Source organism: Stegodyphus dumicola, chromosome X1 (assembly GCF_044657685.1).
Source record: "Stegodyphus dumicola isolate Sdum_Otavi_A_Nest chromosome X1, ASM4465768v1".
Classification (NCBI taxonomy): Eukaryota; Metazoa; Arthropoda; class Arachnida; order Araneae; family Eresidae; genus Stegodyphus; species Stegodyphus dumicola.
In genome coordinates this window covers 159,861,952-159,874,619 of record NC_140780.1, presented here as the reverse complement: position 1 = coordinate 159,874,619, position 12,668 = coordinate 159,861,952, and positions in this window count along the sequence as shown.

Genomic DNA, 12,668 nt, shown 5'->3' with positions numbered 1-12,668 from the left:
TAATTTATGGACATGAGTGTATTTAGTAGTATTTTCTCTGTTAATTTTGTACTCATGCCTAGTTTGATAAACTTAAAACTTCTTTACCGATATTTACCCATAATTTATTATATATATTCTTGGAATATTCCACTTTTCATTAAGTTATTTGTTATTCTATTGCTCACTATTTAAAACAAGGGTAAGTACAAAAAGAACACTGTGATAATTAAAGCAAAGTTTTTATATATTTATTAAAGCACTAATGTCGAATAAAAAGCCCAGTCAAAATATTGTAACATACACGATTTCCAAAAGACTACTACACAGATTCACTTTAGTAAAATAATGGACGAAGAAAGAGTTCAGAGAATCGCCTTTATTGAAAAGATATCTTGAAGGCACACCAAAATTAATTAAAATCAACAAGAAAGAAAGAGCATTTGAAAAAATATCTTCTTTTATGTACACCATTAGAATTCTCTCCCAAACCCTCTCTTTTTTCCAGCTGATGATATTAAGTATTCTTTATGCATATGTCAAAGTACTTCAATTTAAAGAAAATCTAATTTTCATGTTAGAACAAGAAAGTTATTATGCTTTCATTATTATTTGTTCTTGAAATTACAAGCTATTTCCAGCCTTTTTTTCAATTAGTGATGAAAGCCACTCAAATTCCATAAAATGGTTTTCATTCTTGAAAAACAATCTCAGATACCAAATAATATAATACAGGCTGTAATTTTGACAGAATGCATTTTAGATGAATGACTAACTTTCATTCGAGTTTGGCGAGTTTTCAGTTGATTATTAATACTTTCGTTAATACAGAAATTGTGAAAAAAGAGGTGCAAAGAATAAGTTAATGTATAATCTAGCCATATCGAACAGTAGCTGTACTGTCCACTAAAATTAGTGAAGTAAAGGGAGATAATTAGTTACTGTTATACATGCAAAAGCTCTCTGTTTAAGGAAGATGTGAAGGACTTTTAAAGGTAGCCCAAAAGGGAAATAATTAAACACTTTCGGAATCGCTATATAATTATTAAGTACTAATACCTTTATGAGACCTCATTAATGCAATCTGTCTACTTCAGCACGTATTAAGTAATAAGGAAGATGTCTTATTATTATTTTTTAAAAGAATGAAAATGCCAGTACTTAGATTTTTTGCTTTGTGCAGTTTTAGCTTTTATAAACATTAATCTTTGAGTTTGATTCGTAAATTTTCTGACTAGGCTTTGCTTTTGCTAGATTTTTTTTTATGGAGAAAAATCACAATAAGAATAAAATCTCTCAAAATATTTGTTACCACTGTTCAAAGAGAGCCATAAAACCACACTACAATGTAAAAGCTTTTGGGTTACTTATAGAAATTAGCACTAAACATTACATAATTAAGCACTCAATACACATTGCGTTCGGATTTCAAAGAACCAGGGTACTTTCGAATAAAATGCTCATAAGGAAACTTGGTATTTCTTCTAATAAATAAATTTCCAGGCACGGTGTAAAATCCAGGTTCCGCTATGTACTGCATGGAGGATGAAGAAATTGAAAATTCTTGAGGATCAAATGGTACGATTTGGATTCTTAGGTGCTAAGAGCCATATCCTAACTCCAAATGAATCATTTTAAATGCTAACTAAATTTACATACTTGCGTAGTGAGTTGATTTGGGAAAGAGTAGCCGAAGACAGCAGTGTGTGTGTGTGATTACGGCAAAGCTTCGAGGGCTATCTGCCTAAGGGAAGGGATGCCTTCGCGGAGGATTTTCTAAGGGAAACTGGCTCGTAAACACGTTACACATGGGGAAAACCACAAAAACGCCCATGAAGCCAGTCCGTTCGCGAATTCGAACCTCGGACCGAACCACGAGTGTTCAGCGACTTTACTGCTCAGCTGCTGGTGGGCCCAGCAGAAATGAAACCACAACAAATTACTCGAACTTAGAAAAGTTACAACGCGTGATGCGCAGTTATTTATTCATTATTATTTTTTTTACTTAGAAAATTTCATGTTTCCCTTTGATGCTTTTGCTGTTTATTGCATAACAAGCAGTTTTTTCCTCAGTGGAAACTTGGTATTTCTTCTAATAATTAAACTATGCATGTTATGCATGTTACAACATATATTGATATTGAGTTTATGAAATCTTTCGTACATTGTTTCTTAAATAAAACAAAGTCTCTTTGTGTTTACTACAAAAATGATTTAATATAGCTTTTATGTTTTGCGTTTTTCTCTATGTGAAGCTGAATATGAGCTAGAGTCCTTTAATAAGTATTCCAAGAAGACCACTCTCCCTTTAGGCAAACCTAACATAAAGTTGCCCTCGTGTATTTTGCCGTATTCTCGAAACACAATATAGCTTTTAAACAAAAATATATATTTTAATACCATAAATTTTCGGACTTCCAATTAACATTAGCGTGCTTGGAATGAATTAATTGTAGAAAAGAAGTCAAGTAGGAAATCTTTTATTTTATTGACTGAAAATTTTTAATAAAACAAACGAGTAAATCTCCTTATTTTTTTAAACACTAATAAAATAAAATATAATAAATAAATAGAAAAACTTTACCATTTGCGTCTCTTCAGTTAAGCGATAAGTTAAGTTATTGAAATGATTTTTATTTTAATATTAACCCATATACTATGTACGACTGATGTGACATAGACATTGATTTACAAAACAAGTTGATTTTTGAAGCAACCTATAGCAGCCCAAAACATAATATTTCAAACTTGCCAGAAAGACAAACACCTTATATAAACCTGAAGAAAACACACAGTATATTCAGCGGCATAATAGATTTGCCTGAACATCTTTCTCGTCAACGAAGACAATAAATAAAGAAAAAAAAACCAAGCCAAAGGAAACTTTTATGTGATAAGGAGTCAAATAGTTTCGTTCAGGAAGTTCGTAAAGTTTGGGATTGCGTCCAATGGACGGTTATTAGAGTTATAAACATGATTCTAGTTCATTATAATGCACAGCCACGCGAGTATAGCATTATCAGGTATGTTAAGATTAACCCCGCAGTGAGGAAAGCAGATGGCAATGTGAAAATGCTTAGGTTCAAGATTAGATGAAGTGGCAAGAAAAAGGCATTGGGGGAGGGAGGTTGATTTAGATATAGGAAAGCTTGGATTCTCTTCTTCAGTGCCGCGTTTGTTGAGCTCTATCTTAAAAATGTACAAAATAATAAAAAAAGAAACAGGGAGGGGGGGGAAAGAAAGAAAGAATGCTTGCTTAAGATAAAAATTACATTCCAACTCGTCTTTTTTTTTTTTTTTCCTGTCCATTTTTACACAATAATATTCCAAAGATGTGTTACTATACAAGCAAATATTTTAAGCTAACCGTTTCTAACCGGTCATTCTTTACTCTGAAGAAGTTTAAACTATCTTTTAGAGGAAATATCATGAACTTAGATAAAAAAATACACTCCTGAATACTAAATGCACTGTTTAATGCATATTAATATCTAATTTATGTCATGAATTCTTATGGAATGAAGTAAGCTTAGGTTCGATAAAACAAACATAATTATTTAAAAGTACAAGGCGAAGTGATTAATATTTATTTTTACAGGAAAAAATGGTAATATTTTGAAACTGATATTAGGAAACATCCTAAACTGTTCTCCGCGTGTTTAAAATTCAACACATTGTTTTCACTGCTAGTTTTGGCTGTTTTGTCATTTTCAGAAATTTTCCCTTTAAACAAAAAATTTTTTAAATAAATTTTCTTTCATTTATGTTATTTAACTGTATGAATGCTTTAATTGATGAGAATTTATTGAAGAACAATTGATATTTATTTTATGGAGGAACTAAATCGCGTAGTTTATATTTACATATAGAACACAGCAGTATTTCTTTAGAATTATTTCTTTGGAAATTAGTTCACTCTTATTTTTTTCTATCTGTTCTAGAAATTATCATCTCTATATCTTTTACTAAATATGCAAACTGATCATAATAACAAATGTTTATAATTAATCTTTCAGTTAATGCCAACGTTTTATCCACTTTCGATTAATATGCCGCTTTTCGCAGAAACTTAAAATAAAATCAACGCTTAACTTCTAAAATAAAGGTAGAGAAATGAATTGTCCCATTATAAATTATATTTAATATAACTGTTCTTGAAAAATAAAAAGTTGGAATTTCGTAGTATATTTTAAGTATGTAAATTAATTAGTCACAACAAAAATAAACGTTCACAATCTGAAGATTTGATGGAAGGTGCAAACAGAAATCTCTCATTTAGAACTTCCTAATTCTATCTAAAGTGCAATTAAAATTTCACTTGTTAAAAATATAGCTTTAAAAATTCGAACTAGTATAGCACTTACTTCAAACAGTGAATCAAAATTAACATTCAGTCTGAGGCGGTGTACTAAAACGTTTCTTACTGAAGACCACGACAGCATTTCAACTCAAAATTTGACATAACTTCGAATTCCTACTGAGTATTCTCTCTCATTAAGCTGCTTATTTACATAGTTCTAGGACAAATGAGGACTCGTCAAGATGCCACAGAAAAGAGTAAATTGGGAGCTTTAGCGATGAGGAGTATAATAAAAATTCAAAGCATAGTTCCGTGTAATAACGGAATCAAGAATCGGTCTTTTGTCTTTATTACAGCTTGGTCTATAAAAAGACAATTTATGTGAAGTCTTGGACGTGAAACAAGATTAGATATTAACATGAGAATTAAAAATTAAAATCTATTGAATTAATTTCTTACATCCTTTGGCTAATAAATTATTAAGTTTTATGTAATGGTTTGCGCCAGTTATAAGATTCCTGTCATAACAGTAACATAAACAGCACCGTCTTTGCATTAAAAGTAATGTAGATAATAGCACCAAATTTTTTAAATTTTTAAACAAAGAAAATAATAAATTAGCTTAGGAAGCTAGAATTCTTAAATAAATGATTCTGTGTTGAAAATACAGTACTAAGTATTTCCAACATTTTATCATTTTTAGTGTTATCAAAATATCTCGATAAGGGCCCTAAGAAATAAACAATATGAATACGATAGAAGGATAATAGTTTCTTTATCAATGAGTGAATCGTAATCGACATGTTAGCTTTATTTGAAGTAAGCTTCTGAATATACTGAAACGTATTAAACAATTATACACATCTGCCTAACAAACTCTATTAGATCTACTTTAAATCTTTGATAGTCATTTTTACTCCATCTGAAAAGCAAACATGAAATAGTATAAAATGCATGTATAATAGTACTACAAAATGCACGCTTGCTTAGAATTTTATCGTGGAAAAAATACTACATTAATACGCATCTTGTATTAATATATAATTAATAGCCCTATGAAACAAAGATATTCCAACTACTCTCTAAATGTTTTTAAGATAATAATTTGCTAAAGTAATACTTAAAAAGTATCTGATGCTTTTTAAGTCGAAAATGTTAATTAGCTAACGTCGATGGTCATCAGTACAAACAATTTCAGAGTAAGTAATTACAGTATTACATAAGCAATTCGTTTGAACTGAAATGCCCATGAAACCAAGCTTCGGTTAAAATGTGCGACTTGTTGAATCGCTCCAAATAAACAGGAGTGATGAAAAAGTTTTGAGAAAGGAGTTCGTCCAGTTTCTGTTGAAATGAAAATGAATAATGAGTTCAACTAGTTTTTGTTAAGATGGAAATAAATATTCTTTTAGTGTTGTTTAGAATTAACGACCAGCAATAATGCAGTTCTGAATTCACGGTCTCATTTAAGAGTAATTTCGTATAAATTTTCAATTTTAAAAAGTAAAAATTTTGCTACAGGAACAGCGCCTGTATGTGAAATGTACTAATATTCTTGTAATTTGTAAAGGATATGCCTTGAATGCTGAACCGAAGGCATAGGAAATCCGTAAGACTTTTGATAAATGCAATGCTTGTGGAAATGTCATCAAAATAGCATTTTTGCGTATTGAACAACAGTATAACACCGCAGCTCCTGATAATTTAATGCTGAGCAGATTTCACAACATTGCACCACAGAAGACCTAAAGAACATTTTAATGAAGTTCAAAGCAATAAAACAAAGTGCAAGTTTAATTACTTTTATTAATTTTTCTCATTTTATTTTTAATATCGAAGTGAAATAAATTACTCCTATTAAAATATATTTCAAGTGAAAATTACTTTTGTTCCCTTGTTGAAAAGTAATTAATACTGTACATTGTTAAGTAATTTATGCCATTTATTACTAAGGAATGAAATAAGCTTCGTATAGTTGCTTATGCGAAATTATTGTACCTGTTAGAGGAACTGATGTTCCACGAAAATTAATATAAAAATACACTGTTGGACATTAAAATTGAAATACCATGAAGGAAAGCAAATCCAAAATATTTATTGTACGCAAACACTATGACATGAAGACAAAATGATTAAATTTGCAAGCAGTTTACAGGGGTGCGAAATTAGTAGAAACTTCTGCCAGGCCCGGCAGCTAAAACGGCAGCCATACCCAATTAGGCATGGAGTCGAACTGGGCAACTTTTTCCATGCCGCTTCAAGTCTATGCCACACTTCATCAACCGTATTAGGTGGAGAGGCAAAGCGAGCCAGTCTCTCAGCAACCCATGACCAGATGTTTTCAATGGGTGAAATATCTGGATACCGTGCAGGCCAGAACATTAATAGAATACCCTGCGTATCGAAGAAGATCAGAACATGACGTGCAACATGTGGTCTTGCGTTATCTTGTTGGAAGATGGCGTTTGACAGGCCCGAAGATAGGGCAAAACCACAAGACGTAAGACGTCAGAAATGTACCAATCTGCGTTCAAATTACCGTCGATCTGAACCACAGATGTGCGTGTCATGTACCCAATGGCTGCTCAAACGATCACACGAGGTGCAAGGCCCGTATGCCGATATCGAATGCAAGCAGGTGAGGTGCGGTCTCTTTGGAGTCTCCAGATAAGATATGCGGCCATCAAAATACTGCACGCAGAACCGGAGCTCGTCTGAAAAGATGACATTGTGCCACTTCTGTATCCGGCTTTGTCGTTCGGCACATTAGAGTCGCCACCTCTGTCTATGCTGCATTGTCAAGGAAAGACGAAGTAATGGTCGCGGAACTGATAGTAAACGCTGCTGCAAACGTCGATGCACCGTACGAGGCGTACTACAAACATGCTCATTTCTTGACTAATGGTCCGTGATCTGGTTGTACGGTTTTGCAGAGCTGACCTCACAATATGTCTGTCCTCTCGGGCGTTATTCATGGGAGGGCGTTGAGATTTTGCATGCCGTTCAGTAGGACCTTCAGCAACTCATTGATTCCATATTCGAATGACAGTAGTTGGATGTCGACCAGTGCGACGGACGATATCATGGAAGATAATCCTCTCGATAGGCAGCGATCCTGCCTCTATTGAATTCCTACAGTTGCTAGTAAGCCTTTTTTATTATTATTCAAGGCAGAACACGATATTCTGAGTAAACCCCCGACCTTTCAAAGCGCTTTTCGAATGAGAAATCCACTACACAACTTTTCTTTCATGCAGTGCTTCAGATATCATTTCTCCCTCCTGCGTTGTCTAAATGCGCTGAAATACTAATCATTTGCATAACCCAACCTCTTCTTCCTTTCATGCGATTTTGACGCTCGTCAGATTAGTGCTTCCTGGTGTTTCAATTTTAATGTCCAGCAGTGTACATTTTCCTTTGTTTTTCTGTAACATTCAAAGACTGTAAAATAATTCAAAATATTTTAGTGCATAAGGTGGTGGGATTTTGACATTATCTACAACCGTTTTACTTCACAAAGTTGTGGCTTTCCATTTTATCCGAGCTTTTAATTATCCGGTGGTAACAACGTCTGCATTACTTCGGATAATAGTGGTGTTGTAGTGTAAAGAAAATCAGCGCAAAACGTTTTAAAAAAATGACATAAAACTACAGAAAATATAATCAAGGGTAATTCACTTGTGAAAAGCAGATTCAAATCTCGCAGCTTTGAATGCAAATTTCAGGATTTATATTTCTGTACTCGATAATATGAAAAAACTCTAATCTTAAAATAAAATTTTGTGACTTATGTACTTTCAATTAACAAAATGTTTTATTTGAACTAAGTACTTATGCTTTGGCAATTTTAAATTTAAAAAAAATCAATTTTACAAAAATTACGAAATGTAACTTTTTTATACATTTCTCCAGTTCCAGTACTTATATTTTGCGAAGTATTATATTTACGATAAAAAATAAAATACAAAAAGTGCTACTCACGTACGCAGAGAATTGATCTAGGTATTTAATTTTAAAGGCTTGGGCGACGCAGTGGTATGGAAGCAGGCGACTGAAAAAAGTCTCATCCTGTGTGTAATAGATATTCAAAGCCTTAGCATTTAGTATCCTTGTATAGTTGTTTAGAATATGGGTGGAAATTCCTTATCTGGATTCGAACTCACGATCTTATCATCTGGGTGACGATCATTGCCTAACACCGCTCTGCTGTCCAGCAATGTATATTTAAAGTTTCAGACAGCTTTTCTCGAAAACTCATGGGCGTATAAAAAGTGCAGTCAGCAACATTTAAATTTGTTATTAACTAAAAATAAAATAATATTTTAGGGAAAAAGTTTCTGATATTAATATATTAATTAATGAGTACTGATATGCAGACCGCCGTGAAGTAATTTCATCAATACAAATAGAAAGATTCCATTGCAAAAGAATTCTTAAAAAATTTTTTTTTTAAATTCAATTTGCATATTGTTTTGGAAAGGAAGAAAAATTAGAGATGGAATGATTTTGTTTTTAAAAATCAATAATAAAAAGTCTGTATTTCAGAAATTGATGAAAATATTCTCTTAATTAATGTAAGATCAGATATTCAAAACATCAGCAACAGCAAAAATAACAAAACATCAGCCTTGCCCTACGTTTCGTAGTGCACAGTTAATAAAAATAGAAAATAAATAAATCATTTATGAAGATGAGAAACCTACTTTATGCTAATATTAAGAAAAACAGACATCCTTATAATTCACAAGAAACTTGAATGAATTTAATGTAATAATATTTCTTGAAAATGTCTGCTCGCAGCTGCTACACAATTTATCCTTAAAATAAAATGTTCTTTAATTCTCTTAATATATTTAGTGTTACACACGCACTCACAACTAATGTATGATTGAGCAGATCTGTACTACTTGTTGATTCTCTTCGATAAACGTTGTTTTTCATAACCCCCAAAGAAAAATGTGTACCGTTCCATTGCGCCCCCATATCTAGTAATATCAGTATCACATGTATTTAAAAAAATTACTCGGCCCTGCGAATTTATGCGATGGAGTGTTACTAAAATGAAACCACACAGCTGACAAATCTTTCAATGAGACATTATCTTCTAAAAGGTCAATGATCCATTTCGTATGTTAAATTTAATACTATATATGTACTTCTCCTCAGTTATATCGCCATGAAATAAATGGCCCAGTCAGCGTTTCGTTCCATAAACTATACAAAAATTTATTAATTATAAAAATTATAATTGAAATGTTACACATTAGTAAATTGTAAAAGAATATAATTGAATGACCTTGAATGGAAACAAAAGCAACTTCGGTTTATCCTACTTTATTTTTTAATTAGCCCCTCAAGAAGGGTGATACATTCGATTTTCTGGCGCTGAAAAAGCCTTAAAAACCTCAAACTTTAACATTAAATATCTTGGTCAGGTTTTTGTCGCATGGAAGTCAAACATTTTGTATCTTGTAATCGTTTTAAGTCTTATGATGAATATAACATTTTTATAGCGTCAAACTTTGCTTCGTTTAAAACGTTTTTGTAATCCGACGTAGTATATGTCTACGATCAGCTAATGCGAAAATAAAAGCCGGGTAAGAGCTTTTGTGCATACTGCGTATATAAATATGTATATATTGATACGAATTCGATTTTGTACATTTACTGGAAAACTCTTTTAATAATGCTGAATGTAATTTTATTTTATGACACTTTGTAATTGAAGTGAAACATGAAAACTGTGAAATAATATGGCATGCGGATTCCATACGTTTCCATTCTAGCCACACATAACAGGGAAAAGATGCAAGCGATGATAAAGTGATAAAGAAAACAGATCGGAAGTTTTTAACAGAGGTGAACAAAACAGAATTAAATGTCCGTATGCGGTATATCAATGTCTAAAATAATACTCGGTGTGAAAAAAAAAATGGTTGAAGGAAGAGAGTAAGTGGTTCAATATAGCTTTCCCAGTGTTATCAAGTTAGCTTTCTCCCGATTTATAGACGAATGGTTTTGTGTAATACCCGATTCCTAACAGGGAATGTATAAATCATTTAAATTTCAAGTGGATTTCTACCCGAAAGAATGCTCATAAATCTGAAAAATCTTCAATATAAGCAGATGCAGTACTGAATATGTCGAAAGATTGCCAAGTCTAGCGACGCGATAAGATTAATGGGAATGAAAATTTCTCCGTGACATCCTGTTGAACAGAAAAGTTTGACGAAGTTAACTAACAGACTCATTTCATCAGAATCTTGATAATTAACAAGATATCCTGAGATGAGTTCCTGAACTTAACTAATTTAAATTTACTGAAACTGTTATTTTTTGTTTTTGTTTTTGTTTTTGTTTCAAATGCCGAAAATATATGCTATACAGATATAGGCCGAAATATAAGGCTTTATTGGAAATAATGCACATGTGAAACACGAAGATACTTCTAATCTTATGTCTAGGAACATAAAGTGTAATTAATTAAAAAAATAAGTGACTCTTCAAATGTTTTGCGCAATACTTTGCTGTTAAAAAGGCGAGTTAGTAGAGAGTGGTATTTGACTTTTTCAGCATTAATAGCTATAATCACTCTCTATTGATTCTCCGAATAAATCAACAGCGGAAGAAATTCATTTGCATTTGGAATTTTTTTTCAGAAAATACTTCTTTCTTAATTGCTGAAGACGTTCTGTAAATATTCTTTCAATGCTAGCTACAAATCCACGTTAACAAAACCCCATATAAATGTTCAGATATTTCTTTATCTTCTTTTAGTATTAAAGCAAAAATTCAAATTTGCAGATTAACCGAAATTTTCTGAATAACATAGGTTTGGAAATAATATGCAAAATAATATACATTATCGATTTTCTTTATTTAAAAGAATGATGCATTTGTTCAGTTTTAATTCAATATATTTTCAAAGAACATTAATCGCTCGTAGTTTGAGATTTCTTAGAAACGATTTAAATCGGTGAACTAGATTCATAATAAGTTATAACACTCTACATTCACTTTTAAAAAATTGATGCTGCTAGTATTTTATGATAAAAAGCAAAATTACCTTTTGTTAATTAAGATTCGAAATAGCAGAAACTAAAAGTTACTTCGCGTAAATGGAATACGCATTTTAGCAATTAACAGAGCGAGAGCAATTAGTACATGTTTCATACTTCACACCATCCTATTTCGAAAACGAAGCTTCTCTCTTGCAAGCACAATAGCATAAGCGCTTATGTAACTCCATTACGTTAAAAATAGCACAAATGAATTGCAGATACTGAAATGATATAATGCAATTACAGCAAATAGCGTAACCGACCGTATAACTGGAAGAGGCAAACAGTTCTGGCATTATTATATTACTCTTCTTGAAAAGAGGCTTTAGCAATCAAAGCAACGATGTTAAAAGTTTATTTACATCATTAATCATAGTTTCGTTTTAATATCTAAAATTATTATAACTCATACATAATTTAGAGTAATATAACGAAAAATAATTTCCAAGTGCGTAACACTGGAATAAAAATTTAAATCGTCATGGTTACATCTGCTTTACCCCCAATCGTGCAAGGATGCAAGATTGGGGGTAAAGCAGATGCGGTTTTCCACATGTTAAATGTGACTACGAATTAGCTTTCCTTAGAAAGTAGGTAGATAACTTCATATGTTTTACTATAATTGATTAAATTTGTAGAGTCATTAGGTTATTTTGAAGGAGACGTGAAAAATGCGCGGTGCCCTCGCTGGGACTCGAACCTGAACCTCTCGAATACGCGCCGAGTGAGCTACCGTTACACCATGAAAGCATGCTGGAAGGAGAGAGTAAATACCTTACATAGTCTCCCTTTTAAAGAGCGACTGGGAATGAGAGGACCCAATCGCCAAATCCTGGTGGTGACGAATTATCCTCCACCACCTTTTAGTTCGGGCGACACTGTAAAGTCATTAAGTTATTTTGAAGCAGGAGATGTGAAAAATGAGCATTGACCTTGCTGAGACTCGAACTTGGACCTAACGAATACGCGTCGAGGCGTTTTATATGCTACCATTACACCACGAAAGCGGCGAAGGAGGGAGGAATTACCTTAAAAATTAATTGGAAAAAGTACTTTAAAATATCAAAATTTTGTATGAAACAACATTTTAAAATCTTAGTTTCCATTAATCATGATAAATATTTTAAGACATTTCAAAACAACAAAACTTAATATAAAAATTTTGAGCACGATTTGAAAGAATTTTGTATAAAACTAAAAAAGGAATGGATGATTTTATAAAGCAAGAGCTTACAGCATGACTTTTATTATATTACTCTATACAGAAGATAAATTAAACATGGAAGTTTCATTTCCTTCTTCTCGGAGACTACTTCAGCTGAAAAAAG